Consider the following 23,303-nt stretch of genomic DNA (forward strand, 5'->3'; position numbering starts at 1 on the left):
TTCTTTTCAAAATTAAACAGTGACCTTGCACGCATAAATCTTAATCCCACATAACACACTACATCAATCATGTCATCATATAAAAAGTACGAGGATCTCATAATAAATTCTAAGTTACCAGCCGAACACATACCCGATTGGTTAGAAACCTTCCGTTTGATCCCATCTAGGAGAAAATCATAATATGCTATATGCTCATCATGCCGGTAGGAAATATCTATCTCAACTCACGGTAGTGCTCGAGAGAGATGTCACGATCCAAACCGATGGGCCGTGACAGGCACCTGATACCTTACTTAACCAAGTACCAACCTAATGTATCATTCTTATTACATCATCATAGGTAAATCGGCCAAAAGGGGCATTTTGAGATAACCAGAGTAAATATGAGGGAATACACGACATAGAACGACCCAACCTAATATAGAAACTCATACATGTGACATACGGGCCTATAAGGCCAATGCGATCCATTCTATACTTAAAATATAGGCCGACAAGGCCATACAAGTATCTGTATACATGACATCTGTCTACAAGCCTCTAAGAGTACATACTTATCATAAAGGCCGGGATAGATCCCCGCCATACCTAACAATACACATCTAAATCATACTGACAAAACAAGCAACTCTAGAGCAAATGGAGCGCAACAACATCTTCCACTGAGCTGATAGCCTACTTGGAGGATGCTCGACCTGTTAATCGGGAACTACAGGCATGAAACACAGTGTCCCCAGGAAAAAGGAGGTCAGTATAAATAATGTACCGAGTATGTAAGGAATAAAATCAGTAACTAATAGACATGAGAGAAACATGGAGTAAAAGACTTGACATGTAAGTATGAATAACTCTGTAAATCATGAAATACTTATATGTCATGCATATTCATATGAATGTCATGTCGTGTGTAGGTACATGTGTTCATAACATCATCAAGCATCTAAGGGCATCTCATTATATCATCTCGACCACTGTGGGCAAAATCATCAACGTATACCAGTTGATCAGGTGGTGGTGCATATATAATGCCATAACCTTTTCCATATCCCATATACACACACACACACACACACACATATATATATATATATAGAGAGAGAGAGAGAGACACACACACACATATACACGTATATAATGTCATCTAGTCATGGGTCAATGTAAATGAATGCAATACATGAGAAGTACGTTTATAAAATCTTTGGAAGTGACATAAGACCAATATACCTTTGATTAATATCATGAAATAAAATTTATCAACTTACGTATTTTCTGAGACTCATGAACAGATGATAGAATAATATGACACATGGGGAATCAATAACATAAGCATCTCTAGTATTTCTATGAATAGTCATTTATAGAATTTGTACATTTGCTCGTCTCACTTTTGTCATATAGATCATGCCAAAAGAAAGAAGGGATAGTCTTAACATACCTGAGACGATTCTTTTAACAATCCCTCTAACACACACCAATTGCGATAACACGTATTGGCGGATCGAAGTAGGGAAACATTCTTATGATATTCTTGAGAATAATTGCATCGTACTCCCGTATAATTGCAAAATCTCATGTTTTGAATTATTGAAGATGCTATGAAAATGTCACGTTTTGAAGGAAATTTTGAAGTAACTTATGTTGCTAAGATGATAAGGAATTATTTTGGTTGAACTCTTGGAGTCTCATCCATAAGTTTTTTCATCCAAAATGAAACTTAGCACTTTAAAAATGAATTCTTCAAAAATGTTAGTTGGTAGGTCCCACTAATTTGGATGACTTAGCCCCCTTAATCTTCCAAATGTGCCATGTTGCTTCTTAATTCAAGAGTCATTTTTTTAGCTCTTATTGGCTGCCACGTTAGGGGCTTCAGCCTTGTCCGAAGATTTTTTAATTAATCTCCCACTAAAATTTATTAATTACCCAATTATTCACCTAATTAGAATTATCTCAAATTACTCAAAATACTACTTACTTTTAATACACTTTGTACACTTTACTATTATTGTCATGTGATACCTTGTATGGCACTAGTCCATAAATACCAGATATTTTAGCCCGGGCCGTATTTTATCCCAAAATGTCAAACTTCGACAAAATTTTGCTTACCCTCTCACCTTTATGAATTTACTTATCACTTGTTTGAAATAGCATAATGCTTATAATCTCAAAATAATCCCATTCCCAAACTTACGTCGATTAGCTTACTACGAAACTTTAACGTACGAAAATGCGGGATGTAACATCTCATTTCCGAGCTTTCATTAATTTACTTATGGCGTACTCCCACGTACGAAAATGTGGGGTGTAACATCACTCCCTCCCCCCCCCTTTGGAACATTCGTCCTCAAATGTTGACTGATGCAAGTATAATTTTCATACTTATGTCTTCTAAATAATTTAGTACTCTCCTTGCTATCTTGGAAACTATTTTGTGAATAATTCCAAATGCCAGGGCATTCCCCCCTTTAAGACTCTTTCTCACACCATGACCTGTGGTCGGAATTCTTCCAATCTTATAACTGTTGCTACCTTCTATCATGCAGTTTGTACGCCTCTTGACCTTGTAAATGCGCCTATGCGACTCTTTTCTCATTTTTCCTCCAATTTTTAGCCAATCTCTAGGCCCCACTTTGTAACATATACAGAGCTTGACAATATTTCCCTCTGGGCATCTATAGGTATACTGAAGTTCTTCGCTCGGTACTTTGTCGAACTTACGAATATTGCTATATCTTTTTTCATAGGCCTGGTTATCTATCTGCATAACTTTACTGCATCTAAGTAGGTCATAATATACCATAACTCTTACCTCTATTTATTGTTACTGAGCTCTGCTACCAAACTCCAAGTTACTTTCGTTGCTTATCCTACATGTATAAATCTAAGTCTTTTAATGCTTCCTTGTTATTGTTCATCTTAAGACTGATGATCTAATCTCATCTCATATGTTGTAACTTTGATCCACCGATTGTTGATTCACCTTAATACCGATAACTTGACCTTTTATGTAACACTGGCACTAGGGCTCACATGAAATCGGGGAACATCTGAAATGATTTGCCTTATCCAGCTAGGGGCGATACTATATTTCAATTCATTAAATCCCCTTTTTTTCTTTCTTCAAATCATTACTAAATTGAAGGCCCCAAATGTCATCCTTTATTTATCACGATTACACTCTCATTCTACTACCAGGGTAGCATTCTATCACTCCTAAATGCTATTAATCTTAGACTCCTTTCAGTTCGTTCAGGCTATACTCAACTTTCTATAACTTAGAGAAACCATTAGCTCTCTTGTTTTCATAGGCTTAATCCCGGGGACTTATCCATTCTCATAATCTTCTCACTCACCCTTTCTTATCCATACTCATGTTTTCCTAAAACCTTGTTGCTTTACCATACTTTAGCTTGCGATCTACACATATATATTTATACTACACGCAACCTTTCTTCAACTTACTTGCATCACAGATTTCCTTATGTCATCCTGGAACATCAAGCGAGACATCACATCGTTTCTAACTCTTCTTTATTCTCTTAGCTACACTTCTTGGTACCTACAAACCATATGCTGGAAGATATGCTACTAATTACATTGGTATCCTTCCTGGATACTAAATCCTAACGTTTCTAGCCCTCTATCTGAAGTATGGATTATTCACAATCTTCTACACATGAGTATCTCGTACGTTTTTCACCTTTACCTTACTTACCTTAAAATCTCGCATCACATATTCTATCTCTTTCGTGACCTCCCTTCCACATAGGTATAATTCATATCCATAACTTGAAGCTCTATTATAATACTTGCACCTCTGGTACATACACAATCCATTAGGAGCTTCATACTGACTTTTTATGATGTACTCTTCTAACTGGCTTTATTATAGAGTTGTTATAGAAAATGGTTGTTGTATTATCTCTCTTGTACCTCGGATATTAAGGGTGATCATGCAATGTACTTAATCATGATTTTTATAATTTTCTGGGTCCAATAATCAGACTCCTGATTTACTTGGTTGATGTAATTCTTTAGATTCCTCTTCCTTTCTGATCAGCCTTTATGTAGGCTTAAGCTATCTTCCGATCTACGACTCCTAGTATTAGTTATTACTTTAACCTTTCATAGACGCTATGGAATATCCGTAATACCATCATCTAACAATTCAATCCTTTGTCTATGCCCTGGGCTCAATTCTTTCTTTTAACTTATACTAGAGTCTTCTACAGCTGTATGAATGTCAATATATATGGTGCGTGGATAATACTCTGAAATCTTTAGTGCGTTCATAATGTAACTAACTCTGGATCACCGATCGAATAATTCCTTTCATTCCTTCTCAATTTTCTTTAAACATAGGCAATTGCTTTTCCTAGTTTTTATGCCCCTTGTTGCGTGCATACTTAGCTTATCTTAGCTCCCACGCATGTCAGAATTTTTCTGTGTAACACATATGGTCTCGAATATTACTTACAATTATACTCCCTGTTTATTAGCCATGGTAGGTTCCACTTTCTTTTGGAATGCATACAATTTTGTAGTGAGACTGTTTTTACATGACCATTTCCTCTTTAGGTGACTGAGCTTAGGTTGAAGCCTTCTTTCTTATTTCCTCAACTAGTCTTTCATTGTAGTACTTAAGGAGACCTTCTGGCTCTTGTAAAGTTGCGAGCTTGTTATATCGTATACTCGACGGAATTTTTGATGTCCTTCCTCGCCTATAATTATTCGTAGTTACTTACCTCCACACCCTTGTGCTTGTGTGGTTGCTTCTAAACTCAAATTTTGATTGTCTCCTTAGCGGCACCATCTCTTATTTCTGTAACAGTTATATGGTACCTTTAATTACCCCATCTCCTATCTGAATTGAGATTATTTTTTTCCAACAATTGCGCTATAATATCTGCGAAACTAAATTCCCTATGCTGGGGTTCACTATATTTATCTTGCACGATCTGTTGATTTATTTGTATCCTCTTGTCTAGCCATAACTAGACTTTTACTGAATGAGCTGCTAACTACTCGTTGGTCCATTCTCATATTAATATTACACGTAATCTTTCTTGGGTTATTTCCTTTGTCTTAACTTACCTCTCGCATTGGCTCCTTATTTATCAATAACATCCCAGTCAGGAACCCTTACTTCCTTTCCTTGATGTTGTGCTTGCATAATGTTCTGGAATCGTAGATCTATAGGATTTAAATAAGTGCAATCTCATTCCTTTCTTATTTTTATAGCATTCTTCCTTTACCATTCCATAGTTACTAGAACCACTTAATTCTGACTTAATGCCACATCACTTTGTATTCCCCCCTTTGGGGAGTACTAAGATTTAGTGCTACAACGATCTACCTATAGTTTTTTTACCTCTTCATCTTTGGCATCTTTTCACATCATTGATGATCCTTACTCGCCTTGCAGTAATCTTTCTGTACCAAGGATAGAAAATTCCTTACTCACAAGGGTCACACTTAGTGTAACTGGCACATACAGTCCCTTAAGCTTAACTTTTCTCACATTGCTTGTTTTAGGGAATTGTCTTCCTGAATGACCCTTCTCTGAATTTCTCATGAATCTTCTTCTATTGTCCATTCTATTATTGCCGGAACGCATTATGAAATTCTCATGATGTCGACCGTTATCAAATCACTCAGTCCCTAATTCATGTTGTCTCCAGACCTGGCACCTCTCATCTTTTCCTTCCCTTGACTATAGATACTATAATACTATAAATTTTTTGACCTATCGCTGTCATCCATGTATCACATCTTACTTATAATGCTTCATTAACTCTCTTCTTATTCCCCTTTAACATTTCTGTCTATCACTTTATTCTGAAAACTTTCAACAAGACATTCTTTTGTTATTAGCTCCCCTCGCTCTATTCGCTGGCTCTTTAGGTTGCTAAGTTCTCGCTCTACTAGGGACGGGAGCCACACTTAGGTAATATTTATCCCTTCCAGCATACCATGCATAGGTATATGCGTACATATAACGTCATTAAGCCTTTGAGGGCATCCCATCATATCATATCGGCCACTGCGGGCAAATCATCAACGTATACCAACTGATCAGGTGGTGGTGTGTATATAACGTCATAACCTTTTCCCATATCCGATATACATATACACACACACACACACACACACACACACATATATATATATATATATATATATATATATATATATATATATATATATATATATATATATATATATATCATCTAGTCATGGGTCAATGTAAATAAATGCAATACATGAGAAGTACGTCAATAAAATCTTTTGGAGTGTCATAAGACCATTATGCCTTTGATTAATAACATTATTTCCGTATACACATTTCACGTATATTTTTTTAAATTCAGAACTGGATAACTTTGGAAGAAGATCCTCCACCAGAATACCGATGAGTCTGAACCCACCAGATAAAATACCACAACCAAAAATCGAGCTGGCGACTACAATTCAAATAGCAATAGAGCAACACAAACTCAAATAGTAATTGAATTTGAACAGAACGACAAATTGAACCACGCACGGCGAATCTCGGGTAGCGACATCGAACGAAATTGAATTTCAACTATATTTCATCTTAAAATAAAAACTAGAATTGAAAAGTAGAGACAGAAAGATCGAAATATTTTTGGCTGTATGAGCAGATGGTCGTTGATGGGGGTGTTTTCCGGCAAGGTGAGGGCCATTTAGCCTGGAACAACGGTGCCTTGGAGAGGAGTGGGACGTTGGTTCCGGTGGGTTTTTTGGGGCAGAGATGAGGTGGGTGAGGTCGCTGCTTAGGGTGTGTCAGTTGAAGAGGGGTGTACTGAGAGGTGATCTCTGTTGGCGTTTTGAGGTGGGGTCGAGAAAAGGGACTTCAGGGGGGGGGGGTATGAAGAAGACGAAGTTTTGGAGGGGGGAGGTTCTTCTTGTGTATTGCGGCGTAAGAGTTGTGTGTCTAGGTCAAGATTACCCTTTTTTTTGTATTTTTTAGCTGATAGCCTTTTGTAGTATTAGGTTTTTGGGTTATTTTTAGGTTAGGGGGTATGAGCTTAGGAATTATGGGCTTAATAATTATGGGCTAGATCCGAAAATTATGCCTAAAATGAGTTGTTTGAGCCCAAATTTTATTCTTTCTCCGTGAACGACACTAAAACATGACATCATTTACTAATTAATCCTACTTAAGTAAAAATAACTACTAAAATAAGACTGACTATTAAAACAAACCTATTTTTTGGTATTTTCAAATATCGTACTATTTTTGTATGTTTTTTTTAGTTTTACGAAAGGTATATAAACTAAAAGCAACTAAAAAGAAGAAATATTTTTGTAATTTTTATTTTGTAATAAAATAAAGTAAAAGAGTCAAAATTAGTAGAAATAACTATATTAGGTCTAAACTAAATATTTAAATACAAAAATGTATAGAATCTTGGGGAGGGTCAAAAATCACATGTCTACAAGCTCTCGCATGCGCATACGAATGTGTGGAAAGAATTCAAAGAGTTACGCTTTACGCTGAATCAATGCTATAAGATAAGGAAAGAAAGATAGGAAGTATATCCTAAATGTTCTGCAGCCTCTCGAAGATAGGTGTAACGACCCGGCCGGTCGTTTTGAGAATTTAAGCTTTGTTCAGTGGCATAAGGTCTTGAGAAGATTTATATTACGTTTATCGACTTGCATGTATGGTTGAATTCAGTTACTGGATAATTCAGAGTCAAATTGGAAGAAGGAATCTAGTTTTGGAACCTTAGGCGATGAGAATTTGACCGGAATTGAACTTTTGAGTAAACGGACACACCATGCTTGTGACCTCCGTCATGTCTTGGGCAATCCACCTCTTGTCTCAGCTTTTACATTTTGGATTCACTTCCTTTTTTTTATTGTTTTTTTTAATTTTGGATTGTGATTACTTCTGTTGATCATCTGGGACTGTTGAATCGTATTCTTGCCGCGAGCTTCTGCTACTTCTAACTTGAATTGAATTCTGAAATGACTTTCCTTGTTCTCCATGTGGGTTCCTGCTACTGACTTTAAACTTAAAATAATTTCGAAAAGAATTCTCTTGTTCTCCAGGCGGGTGACTCCAATCAAAACAACAAAACAAACAAAAATTTTTGCCCCAGTTTGCACAAGGAAGATTTTTGAGCTGTTAGCAAAACTGCAAACCACTTGTTATTGATGAAATGATGAAAGTAAACTAGAGACTCGACTAGGATGTGCATCTCCTATGAGTAAAACCAAGAAATTTGACCAGCAAATGTGTTTGCTAAAACTAAAAACTAAATGACCCGGATCAGGAAATGCGTCTCCTACGGGTGAAACTTGAATGAACCAAACTAGGAAGTGCGTCTCCTATAAATGAACTCTCAATTTAGGAAGTGCGCCTAATAAAACAAAATACAACTTAAAAGACTCAGACTAGGAAGTACGTCTCCTACAGGTAAAACTTCAATGAACCAGACTAGGGAGTGCTTCTCCTAGGGCCGAACTAAAATGGCTCAAACTAGGAAGTGCGTCTCCTAAGAGTGAAATCTCAATTTAGGAAGTGCGTCTACTAAGAGTGAAATCTCAATTTAGGAAGTGCGTCTCCTAAAACAAAATATAACTTGAAGGACCCCGACTAGGAATTGCATCTCCTAGGGGTGAAACATTAGTGACTCAAACTAGGAAGTGTGTCTCCTAGGAATGAACTTAAATGAACCGATTAGGAAGTGCGTCTCCTAGTTGTAAAATCTCAATTTAGGAAGTGCATCTCCTAAAAGTATATCCTGAAGAACCCAGATTAGGAAGTGCGTCTCCTAGGGTGAAATCTCAATTTAGGAAGTGCTTCTCCTGAAAGTGTATCCTGAAAGACCCAGACTAGGAAGTACATCTCCTAGGGGTGAAACTCAATGACCCAAACTAGGAAGTGTTTCTCCTATGAATGAACTATCAATTTAGGAAGTGCGTCTCCTAAAATAAAATATAACCTGAAATACCCAGATAAGGAAGTGCGTCTCCTAGGAGCGAAACTTCAATGACCCAAACTAGGAAGTGCATCTCCTAGGATCTTAAATGACCCAAACTAGGAAGTGTGTCTCCTAGGGGTAAAATCTCATTTTAGGAAATGCGTCCCCTATAAGAATAACTTTAAAGACCCAGACTAGGAAATGCATCTCCTAGGGGTGAAACATCAATGACTCAAACTAGGAAGTGTGTCTCCTAGGAATGAACTTAAATGAACCAATTAGGAAGTGTGTCTCCTAGTGGTAAAACCTCAATTTAGGAAGAGCATCTCCTAAAAGTATATCCTGAAGAACCCAGATTAGGAAGTGCGTCTCCTAGGGTGAAATCTCAATTTAGGAAGTGTGTCTCTTGAAAGTGTATCCAGAAAGATCCAGACTAGGAAGTGCATCTCCGAGGGGTGAAACTTCAATGACTCAAACTAGAAAGTGCGTCTCTGTAAAGCCCCAGAAAATTTTGCTAAGTAATTTAAGATTTCGTGGTGCCAAGGTAGGCTAATTATTTTATTTTGTGTGCAAGTAAGGATTCATGATATAATGGATATCAATTGGATATGTTAATAAGCGTATAAGTCATATTATAAGTGATTTGGGGTCTAAGGAGAGGTCTATGTCTAAGCCAAGTTGGAAAATTTCATAATGGCCTAAAGTTGTGAATGAGTACGCACAAGACCTCACTTTGGACAATAATATCTATGGCTATATAAGGTGTTGTGTGATGAACAGCCTATCCAATTAAATCTTTATGAGTGTAGTTTCCAACGCATAAAACCGTTTGTCATTTGGAGGTGTATACAGAAAGTTAGGACCATTTTACCGAACCTATATCAGATGCGCATCCGCGGCGCGACCGCGGGAAAACAGATAGTTTCTGCCTCCGAGCGCGGCCAGACCGCGGTAAGAGCGTGGCCACCGCATCCCGAGCGTGGTTTGACTGCGGTCACATGCCTAGCAGCCCTATAAGTACCCCAAGACCGGGTATGGAGTGTCTCTAAGTCATTGTTTGAGCTATGGCTTGCTCTATCAAGGGGAATCTGTCCCGTACTTCCCTCTTATGATCCAAGGTAATATTTTTTGAGTATTTTGAGTTGATTACTACTCCTAAACACTTATATTAACAAGGATTGGTCTTGAAAATCCATACATTTTCATTCAAATCCCTAAATTGATCAAGAACACTACAAGTGGGGATTCTTAAGATTCTTACTACAAGAGTTATGTCTATCATATCTAACTACTCTATGGTGATTATTTATGTATTATATATACGTTAGAACTCATGGGATGGTGATTGGAAGCCATAGGTGCCTAACCTAGGTTGTGTTGGTGTTGTAGAGATTGTGAGATGGGTTATTGAAGTATGATTCTTGGGTGTAATAGTATTATGTATACATGCATGTACAAATTAGGTTTGTGGGAAGATTGTTGAACATAAATAAGTAAAGATTTGGTTGGGGAATGAAGTAAATCTTGTAAAAGAGATTTGAAATCAAGATGCTCAACTAGTATTTGATAAAATGCTCAAATGAGCTGAAACCACGAATACCTTCCTAATTTGTGTTCATTTTTGTTATGTCTCTAAGTAGATTGAGATTGCTAGAACTTTAGGAACGTCGTAGTAACTTAAGGAAAGCTTAAACAAGGTATGTATGGCTAAAACCCCTTTTTCTTAGAAATTGAGCTCCCATGGTGTCCCTGCATATGTTGTAAGTCCGAAATTTGAATTATGTAGTATTTGTTATTTCAAAGGATTTGGTGTTGCAAGAATATATGTGAAAGGTATGTCACAATGTGTTCAATGTGCTATTGTTGGTAATTGGGGATATGTGAAGAATGTGAATTATATGCTAAATTACCTAGATTTCAAGTCAAGTTAAATTGTGATTACTATGCCGAATCATGAGAATTCCTCTCTATGCTTATAACTTGAATTGCTCTTGTATGTGCCCATTATCTTAAATTGCAAGTTGATGCTGAAAGTGAAAGTGATATGAAATGAGAGTTATGAAATATGGCCAAGTGCCAAGTATGATGTGATAATTGTGGCCCCGGGTGCCGATGAACTAATACATGTGAAACCAAAGATTGAAGTGAGATGGATAATGGAAAAGGGTAACGTCTTGTAAGATGGCTTAGACGATCGGGCCGTGATTGGACGCCATGTTATACACGCATGGTGGTAATGCAATAATAATTGAAACTGGAAAGTGAGACTGAAATAAGGGTAACCTCTTGAAAGACGGCTTAGCCGATCGGGCCGTGATCGGACTCCGCTCAAGAAAGCGGTGGTATTGTGAATGATGATGAACAGTATTAAAAGCCCCAAACTAAAGCTATGGAAATTATGTGAAAGCTATGTGATTCCTTTTATTTGATGATGTAGTGATTGTTTAAAGCTTTTGTTGAATCCTTATGATTTCTTTGTCCTTGTATGGTTGTTCTTTCTAATGAGATGGTGTTTAGTTATACATACTAGTGTTATTCGATGGCACTAACGTCCCTTTTGCCGGGGGTGCTACGTCTTTAAATTGATGTAGGTGTTTCTATGGCAGGCAGAGTTGGTCGTAGCTAGTGTCGCATCATCCTTTCAGCTGACTTGGTGAGCCCCACTTCATTTCGGGTCCCTGTTTCATCTGTTTATCATGTACTTTGTATTTGAGGTATAGCCGGAGCCTTGTTGCCGGCATTTTCCATAATATTCTTCAGTTGTATTTAGAGGCTCCGCAGACAGGTTGTGGGTAGTGTCGGGTATTGGAATTAAAGTAGAAATATTGATGTTTGGCAATGATGTATAAAAATTTAATATCTTCAAAATTATGAACGAAGTTATTAATGGAAATGAAATGGACTTGTTAATGACATGTTTATAGAATTTGATTAATGGTGTACATTTCCTCTTTATTCAACGACGAATTTGGGTAGTATGAAATCTAACAGGCTTGCTCAGTCGGGTTTACTCGATTGAGCACCGGTCACGCTTCTTGGATTTTGGGGCGTGACAAACTTGGTATCAGAGCATGTGGTTTTAAAGTGTCCTAGGATGTCTCGGAGCCGTATCTAGTAGAGTCCTTCTTATCAGTATGTTGTCGACCACATCTATAAGTTTAAGGCTACATGGGCATTTAGGAATATTACCCTTCTTCAACACTCCAGATCGTGTGATAAAGCTTGACTATAAGATTGTCTTCTAACACGTGCGTTGAGATTAGAGATAAGTTTAAATGCTCTTTCATCTATTTCAAGTAATGTTGTCATATGGCATGACCAAGGGGCAAAGGCCTGAATATTAAGGAGATGGCACATGTGTCATATTGAACGAATGGTACAAATGTATGAGATACGTACATAGTACCAAAAGCATACTTTATTCGAGAAAAGTGTTAAAAATGATTACCACCTCCAAAGAAACATTGAATTGATAAGTGATATGTAAGCTTGAATAGCACATGTAAGTAGTGTCAGAAGTATGTAAATAATCCTAAGGTGTAAAAGAAAATTTGTTGTATAAGTATGTGATATATGTAAGGCATGACTAGGAGAGCAATGAAAAACAAGTAGGTCTCTTACGGGAGACAAGAAGTTATGAAAGGAAAGCCAATTGAACCCACGATGAGAAGACCCATATACAACGAACTTTATAAAAATCCAAAAGTGTACGAAGTGATATTACACTCCTAAAGGATATTGATATGAGGAATTGGAATCCCAAGCTCGTGTGGCTGAATAAGAGCAAAGAACTTATGAGGTTAATACCATGGTGACTTAAATCTCCCTAATAGTCGAACATATATATCAGGAATAGAGACATGAGGCATATGTCCCTGAAGTGCTAAATTCAAGACTTGTATCGAAATCCGGGACATTCGCCCCAAGTGGGGGAGGAAGGGCCATAGTGAGGCCACTTAAATATAATGAAACAAGAGTAAGACCATGTAGCTATGATGTTTGAATATTTTGTTGAAGATATTCTTAGTCTAGAAAAGTGATAATGGATGACGTGATTATCTGAAAGGATATGCTAATGATAGACCACTAGTACCCAAAAAAAAAGGTGGAAGGTTAAGGAAGGTAAATTTTTCATACAGGGCAATGTGAATGATAGGGTCAACGATCCTAGAAACTAAAAGTATATTTGTAAAAGGATTTTATACTTGTTAGAGGGTCAGGAACAATGGAAACTAAGGAAGTACTATAGGCCAAATGTGGAAGGTTGCGAGTTTTTAGAATGGGTTAATCATAGACTTGCGATTTAACCAAAGTACCAAGCCGTTAAGAAATGCGGGACGAGTGGGAGAAATAAATGTGATGCTATAATAACCGAAGAGGGTATTTGGGCTAGATGGAGAGCCTCTAAAGAATCTTACAAGCAAACAAGTGCTAAGTGATATGAGAATGAACACACTTTCCCACGGATATCCTAATGAGAGTTAAGAGGTGAGCAAGATTAAATAACTAAGGGAAAAGACCACGTAACATATTGAAGAGTGCATGGCTATTCACTAGCTAGGAAGAATGAGGTGAGAAGAAATAGGGAGAAACCCTATAAATTGAGATGGTCATGGTTATCACAAAATATCTTGTATCAGAATGGTGGACTCGCTTAGAGCATAAGTGATAATAAAAATTATAAAGGACTAACTGTAATGCAACCGACTTGGGTGACACTGAATATCAACTAAAGGATCTAGAGATAATTCATGTCTACATATAATGGAAAGTGAGACTACTGGTGGTGAAGGTGTTGTATGATAAACTCATTAAACCAGGCACAATGATATTACAAGTTCACGGGAGGTAGAAAAGTGTGTGGCAAAATAAGGCTATCAATTATGCACTATAAGCAAAATAGAATGGGAATGAATGTTCTAGTTTGAAAGAAAAGATGGTACCAACATATTGTTCCGGCCAGTGGCTCTTTCTGAATTGAATATGTATGAAGAGTGTTGATATGTGTTTTGGGAAGTGTTTAAAAGTAAAGAGAGATCATGAGAATGTTCACAAGGGAAGTGGAGTGGTTTCTTAAATTCTATAAGTCACGTAAGGAGGAAAACGATTTTCTAGGAAAGGTCTGAGCACAATGTTACATTACATTTGATGCAATGCCGTGCATGTTGATGATATGAAGATGTGTGCGAAGGCTAGAAGATATGATTTCTTTGAAATAAGGTCCTATAAGAAAACTCATCCAATAATGTCTTTTGTTGAGGATTTGGAAGAGCAAGTTGCAAGTATTCACAGAAGATTGTAACCATATCAAGGAAATTATTGAAGAACTCAATTACTATGAGGTCATATGTAAGGGAAATGTGACATAGATGGTCCACTATTGATGCAACATGGCCAGGTGATTGCTTATGCTTCAAGGCAACCCAAGAATCATAAAAGGAACTATTCGACACATGACCTAGAACTTGCGGCGGTAGTTTTTGTATAAAGATTTATTGACTTTATGTGTATGGGGTCCATGTGGATGTATTTATGAACCACAAGAGCCTTCAATATATTTTTCTTTAAAACAAAAGGATTTAAATTTGAGACAGAGAGGATGGCTCGAGTTACTCAAGGACTATGATATCGATATTCTCTATCACCCAGGAAAGGCCAATGTTGTGGCGGATGCTCTTAGCCGGAAATCTATGGGATGTTTAGCTCACTTAGAGGCATATCAAAGGTCGTTGGCCAGGGAGGTTCACCAATTGGATAGTTTGGGAGTTCGTCTTGCGGACTCTAATGAAGGAGGAGTACTTGTACATAATAGAGTTGAATCACCTCCTTTTTCACTACACCCCGTACAGGGTATAAATATAAGGGAGTTTTTCCAATTAAAGGACAATCGAAATGGGATTAACTATTTACAATTCAGAGTCTCCACTTGGGATAATTTATGGTGTCCCAAGTCACCGGTTTAAAATCCCGAATCGAGAAAAATTGACTCTATTTACGGCCTGCGAACACAGAAATCCAGGTAAGGAATTCTGTTAACCCGGAAGAAGGTGTTAGGCATTCCCGAGTTCCGTGGTTCTAGCACGGTCTCTTTGATTATACTTGGCTTATTAAAATCGTTTAATTACTCGTTTTAGAACCTATGTGCTTTTACCCCTTTACCGCTTTTATTTATTTCAGGAAAACTCAGGGTTATTTAAAACACATCGTAAGCCACGCTACATGAAATGCACCCGCGGTTCACGACATGTTCTATTTAACCTTGTTGGAAATTAGAACTGGGCCACATGAAATGTACCCCCGAATTTTAGAAATCAAGTGTCACAACCACGTCACGGGAACCGTACTCGTAGTTATGATGGTTTATTTATGTTCCTAGAGCAAGCTACGAATGTTCATTTTTAGGTCCAAATTTATGGAAAGGCGAACTATATTAACCTTTATCTATGGAAAAGGGACGGTCGTGTTTTCATCAACAATTGACAGCACTTACTTCATCAACACTTAATCCAAAGTCAAACATTTTCGTCAAAAATGAAGTGCTCACATTTACACTTGCAATGTTTTCTTTACCATTTGTAAAATCTAGTGAGAAGCACAGCAGACTACGATATGTTTATTAAGGAAATAAAACAACCCTAAGTAACTTTAACAAATTCATAGTAATTCTCGGACTATTTGTTTTCCAACTAAAGAATGAAACAAACAGAATTTTATAACAAAAATGAATCCTAACAAATGACTAAATAAGCACAAAAGAGACAAACCATATTAGGAATTATTTGATTCTTATAGGACTACAGATCTTCCGAAGCTAACAATAGGCCAACGGAATCTCCGGTTGAACAACCGATCAAATTCAACATGATTATATAACCAACTTAGTATGCTGAAAACAAAGATCGAATTAATTTAAATCAGCATATTTTCAAACAACAGACAATCGGACAATTCATATTCTCTTAAAGTTTCAAGAGATTTTGCCGAAAAATTCACCACACACAATCGGACACAAAATGCAACAACAACAGAGAGTAATTTCCAGATTCAATCGAATTTCGAACATAGAAACAGAGATATAAAGGAGAAGGGATTGACCTGAGAAATGTTTCATTAATTGATTCGATTTGCAAGAAATTACAAGTCAGATTCGAATTGCAACAGCAACAGAGAACTCCACCATGAACCTCGAACGGCGACTCGAAATCGGCAAATTCAAACTGACTCAACTAAACTCCATTTCTTCGAAACACAAATTTCAGAGAATACGAGAATGCCTTTTTGTATATTTTTTGAGCTTGAAATTAAATTGGACCAGAGGAACCGATTTCCTTTAATCTATAAATAAACAAGGATGAAGACAGAAATGGGAAAATCTGAAAAGAAAAACCCAAACTCTAGTTCTTGTTCCTATTTTTCTATCCGAAAATCCTTGAAATTTTCTCCCAATTTTTCGTTTTTCAGCTTCTGTTTCTGCTTGATGGTGAGTGGTTGGCGGAATTGGTGGTGGAGTTAAAGAGATGAAGGGGTATCTCCGGTTCCCTTGGTTGTTCGCTGGTGGGTCTGAGTATATAAAAATGGCTGCTATCTCTCTAGATTGAAGAGAAGCTGCACGGATGGGGAAGGGGTCGTTTGGGATGGTGTTGAAGACGATGATCTTCAGGGGGTGGGGTGTTTCTTGTGCAGCTGCTTTCAGCTGCTCCTTCAGCCTTCCCCGTTCTTTTTTTTTCCTTTAAATTTTTTAGGTCCCATTTTATATTGTAGGTTGTAGGGTTTTTTAGGTTAAGGGTATGGGCCTAGGAATTATGGGCTTGAAAATTATGGGCTAGGTCCAAAATTAGGCCTAAAAATGGGTTGTTCGAGCCCAAGTTCTATTCTTTCCATGCGAATGAGATTAAAAATACGGGCTCATTTATTAATTAATCCTACTATTCAAATAATTACTAAAATAAAACTAACCATTAAAACAAACCTATTTTTGGCATTTTAAAATATCATATTAAAATAAAAATACGATACTATTTTTATATATTTTCTTATTTATTTTTTTAAGATTAAAAATGACTACAAAACATTAATGAACATATTTTGTAATTTTTGTTTTCTTGTAATAAAATAAAGTAAAAAGTCAAAATTACTTAAAATATCTATATTATGCCTAAATTAAATATTTACGCGCTAAAATGTGAAAAATCTTGGGGAGGGTCAAAAATCACATGTCTACAGCTGCCCCTCTTTGACTGGAAAGACGTAGTATTTTCAGACAAAGAATGACTAGATAGGTTTTCGACCCGACCCTTATTTGGAGAGACTAAAACTAAGAGAAAAGGGGAATGTGACCGAGCTCTGGTATCTGAGTTGCCTACATATCCTTGGCTATAAAGGAATCAGGCCACGTGTAGTTCAGAGGTGAGTGAGATGATGGAGTATGCCGAGGTGGAGAGCCGGTTGAGGTACCGTTCTGTCGAGGTTCCGGTCCGCAGTCCTACTATTACATCAAAATCAAAACATGAAAAAGACTAGCTAGGCCTATCAATTACGAGTTATGAGATTCCTATCTATAAGTCTTCTGAAGCTTGATCTTGAGTCTTGAATGGTTCTTCATGCAGACTTTAGATTTGAACTTTGATGCTTGCTAGTTACAGGTGCTAGTTCATCCTTCTTCAACTTTTCGGATCAAGACCAGGTATGCAATGCTTGTTACCTCGGCCATGTTTTGAGCAACCCACATCTTTCATCAACTTCTGCATTTGGATTCACTTCTTGCCTTTCTTTTTCTTTATTGTGACTAACTTTTGTTGATCACCTCGGACTATTGACTCGCATTCTTGCCGCGAGATTCTTTGGTTGCTGACTTGACTTGCAATCGAGATGCTTTTCCTTTTCTTCAGGTGGACGCCTGACTGTTGGACTCGAACCGTCTTCTCCTGTTACTTGACACTGTTTTCCTTTGCACCTTGAACCATTTTCCCCTAAAACTTGAACTATCTTCCTTCAAAACTGTTTTCCCTAGAAACTTGAGTTATTTCCCCTTGTTCTCTAGGTGGACGCCTGATTACAATAAAATAGACAAAACAAAGAAATTTTTCTGCCCCAGTTTGCACAAGGAAGATTTGTGAGTTGTTAGCAAAATTGTAAACCACTTGTACTATTGATGCAATGATGAAATTAAACTAAAGAATAGACTAGGAAAACTATAAACTAAGCTTGACTAAAGTAAAAACTGACCCTATTCTCCAGGCAGGGCCCCTAACTGCTAACTTGAAATGTATTCCCTGCTCTCCAGGCGGGCTCCTGACCGCTGAACTTGAAATGTATTCCCTGCTCTCCATGCGGGCTCCTGACTGCTAAACTTGAATGTATTCCCTGCTCTCCAAGCGGGCTCTTGACTTCGACAAAATAGACAAAACAAAGAAAATTTTCTGCCTCGGTTCGGTGGCTGGGCACAGATGTAAGTGCAAAATGGATCATATTACCAAATATCAATAAGAACTTGAAAGCTAAAACTTGAAATGTACTCCCTTGTTCTCCAGACGGGCTCCTGATTGCTGACTTGAAAGTATTCCCTGCTTTCCAAGCGGGCTCCTAACTTCAACTTGAAAGTGCTCCTTGTTCTCTAGGCGGGCTCCTGACTTCAAGATAGACAAAACAAAGAATTTGAAAGCTAAAATTTAAATTGTACTCCCTTGTTCTCCAGGCGGGCTCCTGACTACAACTCGAAAGTATTCCCTGCTCTCCAAGCGGGCTCCTGACTTCAACTTGAAATGTATTCCCTACTCTCCAGGCGGGCTCTTGACTTCAACATAGACAGAACAAAGAATTTGAAAGGTAAAATTTAAATTGTACTCCCTTGTTCTCCAGGGGGGCTCCTAACTGCTGACTTGAAAGTATTCCCTGCTTTCCAGGCGGGCTCCTGACTTCAACTTGAAAGTGCTCCCTGTTCTCCAGGTGGGCTCCTAACTTCACGATAGACAAAACAATGAATTTGAAAGCTAAAATTTAAATTGTACTCCCTTGTTCTCCAGGCGGGCTCCTGACTGCTACGCTTGAAAGTATTCCCTGCTTTCCAGGCGGGCTCCTGACTTCAACTTGAAATGTATTCCCTGCTCTCCAGGCGGGCTCCTGACTTCAACTTGAAATGTATTCCCTGCTCTCCAGGCGAGCTCCTGACTTCAACATAGACAAAACAAAGAATTTGAAAGCTAAAACTTAAATGGTACTCCCTTGTTCTCTAGGTGGGCGCCTGATTGCCAAAACTTGAATTGTATTCCCTTGTTCTCCAGGTGGGCGCCTGATTGTCAAAACTTGAAATGTATTCCCTTGTTCTCCAGGTGGGCACCTGATTTCCACAAAATAAACAAAACAAAGAAACCGTCTGCCCCGGTTTGATGCTGGGCGCATTGAATCATGTTACAAAGTATTACTAAGAATTGAAAGCTATGTCCCATTATGTAGGAAGATCCTGAAAACTCCTAGTAAATGATGGCTTTAAAAATCTAAATTATATCTTTTAAAGGTGTTACTTCCTGCTAAATCCTGTTATCTAAGAAGGTTTTAAAAACTAAATCCCATTATCCAGGAGGGTCCTGAAAAATCAAACATCAAGTCTTATCTTAAGAGTGACAACTTTTACGGCTGAATTATACTACCCTACAGCAGAACTTACGCTAAATGTTATTATCTAACTGAAATCTTAAACTAAGTCCCATTATTCAGGAGGGTCCTGGAAACTCCTAATTGAATCCTATCTCGAGCATGCAAACTTCTAAGCCAACTTATATTCCTTTGGGATGCATTTATGCTAGATTATGCTATTTCTGAACATTTAAACTAGGTCCCATTTTCCAGTAGGGTCCTAAAAGTTTACGGTCAAACTTGTCTGGTGCTTGCTTTTCCTTGCGGAGGGTTTCTTCGAAATAAACGAAATTTCCTGCCCCTGTTTCAATCAAAGAAAAATATTGTCAGTTTAAAATGTGGTGGTTGGTTTGTGGCCTTAACTTTGAGGGAGATTGCTCCTTCACTTCCCATGATAACTGATTTCCACTCGAGGACCTTGCTTGCTTATAGACTAACCACTTTCTCTGTCATCCTTTTCACAGAAAATACCTCTTCGCCGTTCAGACCCAATTCCCTTTATCTGCTGCATTGCTCATGAACTGACATTTACCAACCTTTGTGTTTCACCAAAAATACCTTTGATCCGTCCACCTAACACCCTCCATCTGTTGCATCGTGATTCTTGTGTTGATATGAATTCCAAAGCACGTTAATATCCATCCACTTAGTGCGCATGATGTTCCTTCCTGACTTAAATTACTGGTCTTGGCCTTGAAGTCTATTGTTCCCTCACTTGTCACGATAACTTTGATTTTGGCTTGGAATACCTTGCTTGTTACTGGTTAAACACTTTCTTTGTTGATCTCATCATAGAGAATACCTTTGACTCGTTCACCCAACATCCTCTATCTGTTGCACTATGCACGAATTGAAATATACTAAACCTTTGTATTTCTGATGGACCCCAAAGCATGTTGACTGTTACCAACTCAGTGTCCTTGTTGTTCTTTCCTGACTTGTGACACTGATGTACTGGCCAGATCCCGCTTTGTGCAATTGGAAAGCTAGTGGAAAATTTTGAAGTCATTTTTCCTTTATTTTGACCAAACCGACTCAGGAAGAAGAAGTAAGCAAGACAAAAGGAACAGAGTAAAAGACAAAGGAAAGAGATGATTCCTAATAAGAAAACTACAAAGTAGAAACCTATGAGATGTGGATACCAACTCTAATGACCATGACATGCACATGTTGATTAAGTGGCCTAATCTGTCAAACAAGTCTGATGTTCAACTCTTGTTATACCCCCGAACCATGAAACTGAACTTCAATGCTCCGATTATCCAATCTGATTCACAATCCTTATTCGTCTTGTAGTGCCCGAAGGGTTTTCACCATCAAGACTCTCTCATTCTGTTCTTTCTCTCAACTTATCGTCGCCTTACGGTGCCCGCGAGGGTTTTCACCAATAAGACTCTCTCATTTTGGATTTCTCTCAGCTCTCGTCGCCCTACGGTGCCCGTAAGGGTTTTCACCAATAAGACTCTCCCATTTTCATTATTTTTCTGCTTGGGCCAGAGTATTGCCCCTGATATGAATTACCTCTTCTTGATTGACTTGGAATCTCTCGAAGATTGATCGGAAAGTCTTTCTTTGGACCGTAACGTGGGCTTTTGGATAGGGTTAAAAAGAAAGGATGTCAAAGGCTCAAAAACAATTTTCATGGGTTCAAAATTACAACTTTCGGAATCAGATTTCTTACAACAAACACAACTTCTGCCCCAGTTTCTTGCTTGGGGACTTTTGGATTTTTATTTTGATGAGACCGAACCGTGAGACTGCCTACGTATCCTTAAAAGGAATCAGGTCGAACGTAGTTCATGACATAGGAATTACTTTGTTGTTGTGATTTTCTCTTTTCTCTTTCTTTTCTTTCTCTTTTTTGTTTTTTTTTCTCTTTTTTGTTGTTTTTTTTTCTTTTTCATTCTTTTCTTTCTCTTCTCTTTTTTTCCATTTTGTTTTCTTCTCTCCCTTTTCGTTCTTTTTTTTCTTTTTCTTTACTTATCTTTCACGCTTGTGTTTCTGATCTTTGCTATTGATTCCGAAAGAGGGGTATAAAAGAAAATAAACAAGGTTCAAAGGGGTAACAAAGGATAAGGTATTTAGATAGCATAACAAAATGTCTTCATCATTCCAATCTTCAAAACATGCCAAGTACAAATAACACAATTAAACAAACCAAGAAAAATATTCGTAACATCTTTTGATCTCGCCATACTTGATGACCATATCCACACATTCGCCTTCTACATCTGTTACATACAAAGTGCAATTGGACAACACTCCCACTCTCACTACCACGAACGGCCCCCTACAAATTTGGGGAAAATTTGCCGTTATCTTCACCCGATGCAGCATGATGCATTTCAATAATGTATTTTTATGTTCTATCTGCCCCAGTTTCACACAATATGGGCTTGAAGTGATCTTAAAATGCCTTCACTTATTTCCCTCAAATGTCCCTACATTTTTAACATTGTTTCATTGCTTCGTGATTAAACTGATTTTTAAAATCAGGCTGAGAATTATGCGTGCATGTCACATTACTAGAGTCAACAAGAAAAGGACTATAAAAGGAAAAGAGAACTAAACAAAAATGACTAGAAATAACAGAAAACAGAAGCTTGCATTAGACAGATGGTGAAAGGGTTTGGACAACAAAACAGACAAACTAGACTGGAGTTACAAACCTAGAACAAACCTAGAAAACACTAAGTGAGATAATACGACTAAAGGAACTAGACAAAATAAAGGATAGAAGGATTTGAGTCACAAGACGATGTCCGGATTACAACCCTGCAATAACCCGGACAACAGAAATGACAATAAACTAAACCACCAAAAGCTCCTCTCCGGCTGACCAAGAACTGGAGCGTCTTTCCAATTACCAAGCATGGTATCTTAGCCACTGAATCTGCATCAGCAATACTAGGACATCCACAAGTCTTCATCACATTATTCTTAATAAATTGCTTTTGGGTTCCTTTTGCCGGCTCGTTCTTAAGATCAAACCCTGATAGCGCTGAAAGCTTAGTAGCACGTGGACCTCCAAGGCTCTTAGAAGAATTATCACATTCCTTTTCAGAATAAACCATACCCACCATATGCGTCTCATTATGCACAGGCGATGGACTTTGGCTAGTGTTTGCTGCATCTGGATTTTATACGACAATGTCGCCTACATCAATAAGCTTCTGAATTGCTTTCTTTAGATTCCAACACTTCTCTATGTCATGCCCTGGGGCATCTGAGCAATATGCGCACCTTTGAGAAAAATCAAACTTTTTTGAAAGAGGGTTTGACATTTTTATATGAATCGGCTTCAACATGTCCAATTGCTACAACTTTTGGAACAAACTAGCATATGATTCTCCAATAGAGGTGAAAGCCTTTTCTTTTTTCAGTAACCTCTCATTCTTAAATGCTTGATTGGGCCGGAAACCTGATCCAGGGGGTTTCTGGCAGGATCGTGGGGCGGGTAAGACATTTAGGGAAGTGGTGTGGGCAATCGCGGGCCTTGTGGGTGTGGAACATATGGTGGTGCATTGTGGACAGGGTACTGGGAAAGTGATGTACGACTTTGGGAGTTCTGTGGGGAGAAGTAGCATTGGGGAGGATTACAAGAATATCCACGAGGTCGACATTGAGGCTGAAAGCGTTTATCAAGAACGACCACTGGACCCTATCGTCGGCGGGGCTCACCAACATCTTTTCTATCAATGGGAGGACTAT

At 38.0% G+C, this 23,303-nt stretch overlaps 1 long non-coding RNA gene across 1 annotated transcript; it reads right to left on the bottom strand.

The window, feature by feature from the left end:
- Nucleotides 1–296: 296 nt before the first annotated feature.
- Nucleotides 297–16,683, bottom strand: LOC142181136 (uncharacterized). Its single transcript, XR_012709458.1, has 2 exons — nucleotides 16,056–16,683; nucleotides 297–712 (listed from the first exon to the last, which is right to left on the bottom strand). It is a non-coding gene; the product is annotated as an uncharacterized LOC142181136 (long non-coding RNA).
- Nucleotides 16,684–23,303: the final 6,620 nt, after the last annotated feature.

Source organism: Nicotiana tabacum, chromosome 5 (assembly GCF_000715075.1).
Source record: "Nicotiana tabacum cultivar K326 chromosome 5, ASM71507v2, whole genome shotgun sequence".
Classification (NCBI taxonomy): domain Eukaryota; kingdom Viridiplantae; phylum Streptophyta; class Magnoliopsida; order Solanales; family Solanaceae; genus Nicotiana; species Nicotiana tabacum.